The sequence below is a fragment of the Myxine glutinosa genome, chromosome 1, assembly GCF_964187855.1.
Source record: "Myxine glutinosa chromosome 1, kmMyxGlut1.1, whole genome shotgun sequence".
Classification (NCBI taxonomy): Eukaryota; Metazoa; Chordata; class Myxini; order Myxiniformes; family Myxinidae; genus Myxine; species Myxine glutinosa.
In genome coordinates, this window is record NC_136261.1 from 406,852,534 (window position 1) to 406,863,800 (window position 11,267).

At 47.7% G+C, this 11,267-nt stretch overlaps 1 long non-coding RNA gene across 1 annotated transcript in view; it reads right to left on the reverse strand.

Moving 5' to 3' along the window:
* The window catches only part of LOC137413347 (uncharacterized), a 62,251-nt gene extending 60,995 nt beyond the window's left edge, over positions 1–1,256 (reverse strand). Inside the window, exon 1 of the long non-coding RNA XR_010981668.2 lies at positions 1,228–1,256. This is a non-coding gene — a long non-coding RNA (uncharacterized LOC137413347). The remainder of the gene's footprint in view (positions 1–1,227) is intronic.
* Between the last annotated feature and the right edge of the window lie 10,011 nt (positions 1,257–11,267).

Below are 11,267 nucleotides of genomic sequence, written 5' to 3' on the forward strand. Positions count from 1 at the left end.
AATGGCGTCCCTGGGTTCCTTGCAACTCTAACGGAGTCCAGGTAAGCTGATACTGGTGTGACCTTTGCAGAACGCGAGAGAACCATGTGGAGATTTTATTAAATCATGTGTTAAAATCATGGCATGTGCATGTGTTTGTCGAAAGGTTGGTCTGTCAGGTCATGTCATGCCTGCAGCTGGTCATGTTGCAGGTTGCAGGTTGCTGCAGCAGGTTGCAGGTTGTGTCTGCAGCAGGTCTATGATTGGTCCACATTGATTGGTGGATTGGTGTGGTGGTCGGCTGACCCTGGAGGTGGTAGTGGTACTTAATTGATTTGGCATTGCAAAAATGGGGTTGTGTACAATTGAGATGATTTGTGTGTCAAATGTGTGCATTTTTGTGTTTTAAACTCACAAGGCTTGTGACAGGTCCTGTGAGGTGCACAACACAGACCTGCCCCAGGTTTTTGTGGATGTTTAATGTTTAAATGTTTAATATGGGAAGATGTTTTTTTTGTGGGTGGATGTCGGGTGTTTAATTGCTTTGGCATTGGAAACATGAGGTTGTGTACATCTGGGATGACAAAGTGGTTTGTGTGGTTAACATGTTGTTTTGTGGTGGTCAAATTGCGATTGTTAAATGTGGTTTGTGTGGTATGATTGTGCAAAACAAAGCTGGAAAATAACTCCACGTAAAGACGGATTTTCTGGTTAATGACTTGCAGCTGGTTGTGCGGCAGGCACTCCGATGTGCACACTGAAATGCGAATGATCACGCGACAAACTGTTTAGGAATGTGCTTTGTCCCTTGGTGCAATTACTAACAGATGTCACAGAAGGTAAAATGTTTTGAAAAAACGATGCATAGGACGGTTTTAACTATTACACATAGGAATGAATGCTTTGCTTAGACATATAGAGGATTGAAAGCCGTTTAGTCTAAAGAAAAAAATGGAGGAAATCGGTTAAAAAATAGCAAAGTTATTTTTGGGGTCAGCGTCTATTTAATATGTACGCAATTTCGTTTTTATTGCTAAATTGATAAACACATGGTTTATGGAATTGAATGATTGATTTAGATACTTGCAATATGATATGGAAGCATGTTTAATTACGGAAAAAAAAGTTAAAACAGGCTTTTTCGTACCTTGAGAAAAACGGACAAACAGGACAAAACACAAAAGATTTTAAATACCTCTTAAGTCGCACAGAGACTAGTGAACCTAATTGTTCGAAATATGTACTTACTTAGCTTACAAAGTGTGATCAGGAACAAACACTTAAATCCATCCAGTCGACACACAGGAAAATTAAATGACTCATGACTGTGCTGTGAGACACGCCTTCTGTTTCCTGTTCAAAAACTCCACTTCCTGTCGATTTAACAAGTTTGATGACGTTTCCCAGTTAGTTGACTAAGTAAGATGATTTCTAATATGGTTTGTTTGTTTAACATCAAAAAAATTAATAGATTAAAGAACAATACAAGATTTTCGAAGTTATTGTAAAAAGGGCAGTTGTGCTGGGCAACAAGTCATGATGACGGGGTTGGCAGAAGCGCTTGTTGTGCAATTATATTGATGAAGTCGATGGGACAATGCTGGTTATCGTTGGGAAGTAGGGCCATTATGGTGTAATACTTTTCGTCTGAATATGCTACACGATTCTACACAATTTATAAAGGCTTTTCTGAAATACGAATTATGATGTGGTTTAATACATGACATGGAATGACACTGCCCTCATGTGGAGATGATTGGAATAGCACATATGTCTATCTGTCTCTGCGTCTCTGTCTATCTGTCTAACTCTCTCTGTATATCTCTATCTCCCTGTGTCTTTCTTTCTCTCTCTTTGTCTCTTTCTCTCTCTCTCTGTTTCTGTGTGTCTGTCCATCTGTTTATCTCTCTCTCGCTCTCTCTGTCCCCCCTCTCTGTCCCCCTTTGTCCCCCTATGTGTCCCTCTCTAACTCACTGTCCCTGTCTGTCTGTCTGCCTGTCTCTCGGTCTATCTCTCTCTTTCCCTGTTTCTCTCTTTATTTGTCTCTCTTTATCTATCTTTCCTTGGCTGCATCTCTCTTTTGTTTTATGCTGTGACTAATGATGCTCATTGATGTTCATTATCCATGGAGTTATTGATAAAATGGTAATGTTATATGCTGACGCAGTGTCATTCTTTATGTCTTTCTATCTCTCTCTCTGTCTATCTCTCTCTCTCTCTCGCGCCCCCTGCTGGCCGTTTGTGGTGGGTGTGGCGTCATGGCGGCTGTGAGCAACTGCTCTGTGGTGTAGTGAGTTCTTTGTGAGTTTTTCTCCTCTCCTGCCCTCCCCTGCCCCCCCTCCCTCTCCTTTTCCATCCGTTGTGCTTCGGCATCGTGTTTCCATCCGTTCTGTACCCTTGTCTTCAAGAGAGAGAGGATTGAGAGCGAGCCCATTTTGGGTGCGGCCTACTGGCTTTGACGACGCTTTGTAAGCCTTTTTTGCGCTTATAATGCACGTTTATTATTTACTTTAGTTTGATTATTTAGGTTTGACACCTTCTTGTCCGGTTCGGACAAGGGGGGGGGGGGGGGATTTCGCCGGTATGGCGAATACACGCTCTCGTTGCGAGGCGTTCGAGAAATTGACACGTAAGCATGCATTCGCATGTGTTCCGCCCGAAGGAGCTCCTACTGAGGACATTATCCTTGCCGTGGGATCCATCATAGGAGACGGTAATGTTCGTGCGGCGTCACGAATGAACCAAAAATTTGTTGTCTTCGTGTCAGAAGAAAAACTCGTCCATGACGTCGTTAGTACCGGTCTAACCATAAAAGGGGGCCATTACATTACGGTATCCCCTATGGATACGCCGGCGACCAAGATAACAATATCCAACGTCCCACCATTTGTGCCAGGCGAGAAACTCCTATCTGTTCTGTCTCGTTATGGAAAAATTGTTTCCCGAATCTCAATGATCCCGCTCGGGTGTCGCAGTGATCGTGTTAAACACGTGATGAGCTTTAGGAGGCAGGTGTACATGATCCTCCCGGATCGCGGAGCCGATACAGGTTTAAATATATCCTTTAAAGTATCGTTGGATGATCGAGAATACCACATGTATGCTTCCTCAGCCTCCTTAACTTGCTTTAATTGTGGAGAATTCGGACACGTTAAAAGATTCTGTCCTAGGGCCGCTTGTCCGAAGTGTGGTGAACCGGGACATAACGAAAGGGCTTGCAAAAAGGCCAATCCCTCCACCGCGCCTTGTGACACCCCGACCATGCTCGCTGACACCCGGACCGTATCTCCTGTTACCCCTACCGTACCTTCCGTCACCCGGACCGTATCTCCTGTCACCCCTACCGTACCTTCCGTCACCCGGACCGTACCCTCTGACACCCCGACCGCACCTTCGGACGCCCGGACCGTACCTTCTGACACCCTGACCGTACCTTCTGACACCCCGACCGTACCTTCCGTCACCCGGACCGTACCCTCTGACACCCCGACCGCACCTTCGGACGCCCGGACCGTACCTTCTGACACCCTGACCGTACCTTCTGACACCCCGACCGTACCTTCTGACACCCCGACCGTACCTTCTGACACCCCGACCGTACCTTCTGACACCCCGACTGAGTCGTCTGTCACACCGGTGCTTTTCGATTCCAATGTGACGACACCCACCGATGCGACTGACACAACTAGCATTGCCCCCTTTCCCGAACCCATGAACGAAGAATCCACAGTGTTTTCTAAAAAGCGAAGAGCACCAGCGCCAAGCAGTTTCGCTGGTGCTGCAAAGAAGGCGGTCATGGGCGGCACCATTTCCGGCGCACACGTGTCCGAGTGCCCCTCTGACATTCCCTCACTAACTGAGAACATGGATACCGTCGCCAATGACACCAGTGAGTCTCATTATGTAAATGAGCCAAAAAATAAAATTTGTACCTCTCACCTGGAAGTTTCCGAGTGCGAAACCTCCAGTGAAAGTATTACCATTTCCGAGCTGGGAAATGGTTTTCCGCCTGCCCCCCCTTTAAATACCGAGCAGACTAAGGATTCAATAAACGCTCCCACTGTACAAACGGGGCCAGCAAATCTGAGTTTGCCGGGATCTCAAACCCAAGCTCCGACCCCAGAAACAAATATCCACCAAAGTGTTAACGAGTGCCCTCGGGAACACCTTGAGAAACTTGTGAAGGTGCCCCCAGACAAGACCGCGGGGGCAGCGGGTAATACCCCAGATCCCGACGACATGTTATCTGACGTGTCTGAGTCCGAAGATGACATTGAGGCAACCGCGCTGTCACAAACAATGACAGGTCACTCGCAGGTATCCCCTCAACTCGTTCTTACCTTCCTTAACGAAACGTATCATCACCGCAACATTGTCATTAAAGACAATTTCCCTGACTTGGCTGCATTCATGTGCACCGCAAAGTCAATAATCAAAGCGCGTGAGGATTTTGACCTGACGAAATCTCAACTCCACAGGTTAAGAAAGTTTGTTACCCGAGCAGGTGCAGAGTGTTCCCAAGCACAGGGCGATTTCATTACCACGGAATGAAAAACATTTCCTTTGCGACCTTAAACATGAATGGTGGGGGTGCAAGCCACCTCCGTCAGGCCCAAGTCAAAAACTTGTTTGACCGTAAAAAGGCAAATGTTCTTTTACTACAAGAGACCCACATCACACCTAACGTGGAACATGACTGGTGCCAAACTTTCAAAGGGCAATGCTATTTTAGCAATCTGTCAGCCTCATCTGCTGGGGTTGGGTTTTTTCTAAAGCCAGGCCTAGCTTTCGAGTCTTGTCATTTTCAGGAAGTCATAAAAGGCCGGCTTATTTCCCTCCAGCTTGCACATCAAAACTTCCGCTGTACCATTTTCAATGTGTACGCACCTAGTGAGAGCAGGGACCGAAAGGCCTTCTTCACTTCCATGGTAAACCACCTGAAATCAGTTGATCTCGATCAATGTGTGTGCATTGGTGGTGACTTTAATTGCACCTTTGACCCTCCGAAAGACAGAAACTCGGCAGAACCCCACCCCGAGTCCCATGCGGACCTATCCCGTTTCTTTAAGACGGCCGGTCTACTGGATGTTTGGCGATTGCACCACCCCAACACAGTCCAGTTTACCTGGTGTCGATGTGCCAATGGCCGGGTGTCTTCGGCAAGACTCGACCGCTGGTACATAAATGTACCCTTTAAGAACGTCGCGGCCTCGTCAGGTTGTTTTCCGTCATTGTTTTCAGACCACCATATGGTAACCTTAGATCTTTCTTTTCCTCGACCCACATGCAGAAATAGTTACTGGAAGTTTAACGTTAAACTTTTAGAGGACAGTTTATTTACAGACTCCTTTCGTGATTTCTGGGCTGAAATGAGTACTAAAAAATCTTCTTTCTCCTCAATTAGCCTCTGGTGGGATAACCTAAAGGCCCAAATTCGAGTATTTTGTCAACAATTTAATTCGCACTGTACCAATGTAAAACATATCACGATGGCTTGCTTGGAAGCAGACATCTTAAGGTTAGAGAGCAAGTTGGCCAATGAGAGCAACCCAGTGAACTATCGGTTGCTACTCGAGAAGAAGGCCCAATTAAGGGATTTGATCCATGAAAAAGCAGCGGGCACACTAGTTCGGCTAAGAATACAAAATATAAAGGTTTCAGATACCCCAACTAAGGCTTTCTTTCACCTAGAAACTATAGAGAAACCAGCACGACTCATATCTTCGGTTTTGGACCCAGGGGGGAACATCCTAACAAATCCGAGTGATATAAGATTAAATATAATTGATTTCTTTTCTGAACTTTTCAAGGCCAAAACAGTTTCTCACGAAATGATGAATGTTTTGACCTCTCACCTTCCTTCCGTGGCTGAGGCCCAACGTCTGGAACTGGATGCTCCAATTACCCTTCCAGAGCTATCCGGTGCACTCGCTGAGATGGAGTCGGGAAAAGCCCCTGGCATCGATGGCCTACCGGCCGAATTTCTTTCGGCATTCTGGGACATTTTGGGCCCAGAGCTGCTCAATGTTCTGGATGCATCTCTTTTATCCGGAGAATTACCGCTCAGTTTTAGAAGAGCAGTACTCTGCCTGCTACCCAAGACTGGCGATCTCCGACACCTGTCAAACTGGCGTCCGATCTCGTTGTTGTGCACGGATTACAAACTGTTTTCCAAGGTCCTTGCGAACCGGTTGAAGACAGTTATCGGGGACCTGGTGTCACCTGATCAAAGTTGCGGCATCCCTGGCAGATCCATCTATGACAACATATTCCTAGTCAGAGATTTGTTAACTGGTAAATGTGTTAAAGAGGATTTTGGATTGGTGTTTCTTGACCTGGCAAAAGCCTTTGATAGCATTGATCATGAGTTTTTGTGTCATGTGTTACAAGCTTGCGGGCTTGGCACAAATTTTAGAGCCTACATAGCTTTGTTATATGCAAACATCTCCAGCCTGATCAAAGTTAACAACGAATTTTGCCCACCCATAAAGGTTCAGAGAGGGGTAAGGCAAGGTTGTCCACTTTCAGGTCTATTATTTGCCCTCGCCTTGGAGCCCCTCTTAATCGCCCTCAGAAAGGATATCCCTGGACTTGCCCTTTCTCCAGGACACCCACCTTTGACCCTGTCAGCTTATGCCGACGACCTGTGTGTCATTATAAAAAGAAAATGCGACAGTGACGCCATGGCAAAGTGTTTGTCGGACTTCAACCTTGCCTCATCATTAAGGTGTAATTGGGGGAAAAGCAAGGCTCTGTGGATCCCCTTTCCAAAAAACGACTTATCTATGCCACCGTTATTACCACCACCTCCCCTTCCTGCAGAACTAGTGTGGGCAAACGATGGCATCAAGTATTTGGGCGTCTTCCTCGGACCTCCTCAGTATGCCCAGAACAATTGGGACAGGATCATTGACCAGGTAGACGGGCGTTTGAGCCGATGGAAAAGAGCTCTACCCCACCTGTCCTATAAGGGTCGCGTGCTAGTTGTCAACAACCTCGTCACTACCCTTTTGTGGCACCGGTTCATCTGCCTGCAACCACCGGAGGTTTTGCTCCAAGCTATCCAGAGGAAACTGGTGGATTTTTTTTGGGGAGGCTACCACTGGCTTCGACCCAGCGCCATATGTTGTCCCTTGGCCGAGGGTGGTCATGGCCTAGTCGATGTGAAATGCCGCCTGTTGGCCTTCCGGCTCCGCTCCATCCAACGCTTGCTGTATGCAGAACACCTACCAGGAAAGCCCTTAGCCTGCTCCATTCTTCAACGAGCTGGGAGGCTCGGATACGGACAGGAACTTTTCCTGACCAACCTTCAACACACCGATACATCTCTGCTCCCAGTTTTTTATCAGAGCCTCTTGAATGCCTGGCAGGGCGTTTCGATAAGTCGCCAAACAGACTCGTATGGCACTAACATGTATGCACATGAGCCTTTATTTTTCAACCCACTTTTCCCCGATATCCCGAGGAGTCGCGACTTCTGCCAGCATTTTATAGCGGCCAACATCCTGAAAGTGTGTCATCTCCGACACGACTCTGGACAGGGATGGAAGCCTGCGAACGAGCTGGCGGACCTAACAGGTGTTCGGTCCAGGAGGCAAATCGAGAATATACTAAGAGCGGTGATCCGAAAGGGCCACCAGCTAGGCCTACATTGGACGCAGGACATAGAGGTCGAGCCCACAGTCCCAAAATTAGGGGTCACTTTTACCCCAAACGAGCTGCCCCCCATGAGCGCAGGGTCACCCCCCTTCCATGGCATGAGCAGCAAGAGTATCTATAGGTCTTGTGTGAAACTTCTTCTTGGGGACCCACCTCTAGCTGGGGTTACCCGGTGGAAAGGACTCTTGCCTCCCGGTCCCCCCTCTGAGCCTTTATGGGATACAATGTATGCTGGACTTATTTCTAAAAGAACAGGTGACCTTCAGTGGCGTTTGGCCCACTGGATTGTTCCTTCCAATGCTGTCATCCGTTTTTTTTCCCCCATTTCCGGCTGTTGCCCCTTTTGTCCGGCGAGGGAAGATTTGCTTCATGCTTTCATTAATTGTGAAAGACTTTCTCCTTTGTTTCATTGGTTAAATTTTATTTCCCATAGATTGCAGGTTACCTTTTCCTTGAAAGCTTACATCTTTGGCTTTCCTCCCAAAAAGGGAACCACATCCATTGTATTCGGGTTCCTAACTGCTACTGCTAAACTGGCCGTATACCTGTCGCGGAAGGCGAAGCTGGGCGGCAGACCCATGCAGGAATGCAGTATCATGGTGTTCTTTAGTTCATTGGTGTCAGCAAGGCTCAAGCTTGAATTTGGCTGTGTCCAAACGGCAAACGACCTTGCTAATTTTGTTGCGACTTGGTGTGTTGGAGGGATTTGTGAGGTCCAGGAAAACAAATTGTTAATCTCCGTATAATACAGTGCGGGTGTTTCTTATCGTGTGCTGTTTTTTTCTGGCATTTGCACCTTTCTGTTGCTGGGTTTGCAGTGCACCGTTTGTTTTTTTCCTTTCGGGATTGCTATGATTTTACTGATTGCCCTGATTGATTGCTTTTGGTGGTATTCTTGTTTTATACTTTTATAATAAAAAGAGCTTAAAAGTCAAAGTCTCTCTCTCTCTCTCTCTCTCTCTCTCTCTCTCTCTCTCTCTCTCTCTCTCTCTCTCGCGCGCCCCCTGCTGGCCGTTCGTGTGTTGGGCGTGGCAAGATGGCGTGCACTGGTGTTCGTGTGCTGTAGCTCCGTGCTTGTGTTGTGTTGTCCCCCCCCCCCCCCCCCATTCCTTGCTTTCCTATCGCGCCTTTGTCGTGTCCTTCTTTACCACCCGTGCCCCTTTCCCTCCCTTGAGACAGAGAGAGTGAGAGAAGAGCCCAAAGGTGAGAGCAGACCCGTTCGGTTCAGTTTACCTGCTCCGTCGGTGCTGTTTACCTTACTCGCGTCGTGTGAACTTTATTATTCATTATTTCATTTCGACTTTATTTATTTTGTGTCCTTTCCGCCTGGTCAAGGTGGAAAGGTGAGACATCGCCGTTATGGCGAGTGTTCGTGCACGGCAGGAAGGGTTTGAAACCCTAACAAGGAAGCATGCTTTCGTGTGTGTCCCTCCCGAAGGTGTTCCTACCGAGGACATTATCCTAGCTGTAGGGAATGTTATCGGCGATGAAAATGTCCGCGCCGCGTCGTGGATGAACCAAAAGTTTGTTGTTTTCGTGTCGGACGAGAAGTTCGTGCATGACGTTGTTAGTACCGGTCTGTCATTGAAAGGTGGGCAGTTCGTCATGGTTTCCCCGATGGACACACCGGCGATTAAAGTTATTATTTCAAATGTCGCTCCGTTTATCACAGATGATAAATTAATGGCTGTTCTGACCCGGTATGGAACTGTTGTTTCCCGAATCTCGATGATTCCCCTGGGATGTCGGGATGAACGAATGAAACATGTTATGAGTTTCCGGAGACAAGTATTCATGGTGCTTCCTGATCGCGGCGACGATACAGGACTAAACATCTCGTTTAAAATTTCGGTAAATGATCGTCAATATCAAATGTACGCTTCGTCAGGCACCTTAACGTGCTTCCTTTGTGGAGCCTTCGGACACGTTAAAAGGTTTTGTCCCAAAGCATCTTGTACGAAGTGCGGCAAATTGGGACACACCAATGTGGGCTGTAAAAAAGAAAACGCCCCGACCGTGCTTCCTCATGCCTCGACCGTGCTTCCTCACGCATCGACCGTGCTTCCTCACGCCTCGACCGTGCTTCCCCACGCCTCGACCGTGCTTCCTCACGCCTCGACCGTGCTCCCCGACGCTCAAACCGTGCTCCCCGACGCTCAAACCGTGCTTCCTGGCGCTCAAACCGTGCTACCTGAAGCCCCGACCGTGCTTCCCGACGCCCCGACTGTGCTTCCTGATGTCCCAACTGTGCTTCCCGAGGTCCCGACTACGCTTCCCGAAGCCCCAACCGTGCTACCTGAAGCCCCAACCGTGCTACCCGAAGCCCCAACCGTGCTTCCCGAAGCCCCGACTGTGCTTCCCGACGCCACGACTGTGCTTCCCGACGCCCCGACCGTGCTTCCCGATGCCCCGGTGCTACCCAAACCCAGTGAGATGGCACTTGGTGATGCTAGAACTGCTGACGAACCCATGAATGAAGAACTTGTCATACTGACCAAAAAACGGAAAGCACCACTAACAAATAGCCCCGATGGTGCGATAAAGAAGGCTGTCTTGGGCAGAGACACTGTCTCTGCAAAAGAGAGCAAAACGTTTACAGCAAACGAAAATATCGAACGCCAAAGTGGTAAAGAAGATGTTACTGATTTCCCAAGCTCTGAGAATAAAGCCGACATTGATCCGAACAATGCGGCCATTTTTGAGCCTGAACGCGAAGCCCCACCGGTCCCCCCTCCAGTAGCTGAGCGGACAGGTGACCAAACAAATTGCTCTGTCTCACAAACAGAAATCGTAACCCCGGCTACGCAGAGATCTGCAGCCATTTGCCAAAGCACACATAAAGAAAGTAAGCACCAGTCTGCTCGTGAGTGTGTACCAGAGTACCCAACGAAATCTCAGGAGATGCCTCCAGAGGAGCTCGTGAGAGCTGCAAGTAAGGCCCAAGATCCAGGTGGGACATTATCAGACCTGTCAGAGTCTGAGGACGAGGTGGAAGTGACTGAGCTGTCACAGTCATCAGCATCTCAGTCACAGATACCCCCCCAACACATCGTGTCGTTTCTAGCCGAAACGTACAGACAGCGTAACATAGTCATTAAAGACCATTTTGACGATTTGGCTGCATTCATCCACACTGCAAAATCCATAATTAAAACGCCTGAACAATTTGACCTGAATAAGTCACAATACCACAGGTTAAGAAAATTCATCACACGTGCAGGTGTAGAGTGTTCCCAGCCACAGGCTGATTTCATCAATACAGGATGAAAACTATAAAACTCGCAACCTTAAATATTAACGGTGGTGGTGCTAGACACCTCCGCCAGGTTCAAGTAAAAAACATATTTCAACGGAAAAAGGTGGATGTGATCTTACTTCAAGAAACTCACATCACACCAAATGTGGAACATAACTGGCATCAACTTTTTAAGAGCCAATGCTATTTCAGCAATTTATCAGCCTCATCTGCTGGAATCGGCTTCTTGCTGAAGCCAGGCCTCGTGTGTGAGTCATGCCATTTTCAGGAGGTAATAAATGGTCGGCTTAGCTCTCTCAAACTAGTAAGCCATAACTTCCATTACACCATTTTTAATGTGTATGCGCCAAGTGATAGCGTAGAGCGCAAGTCC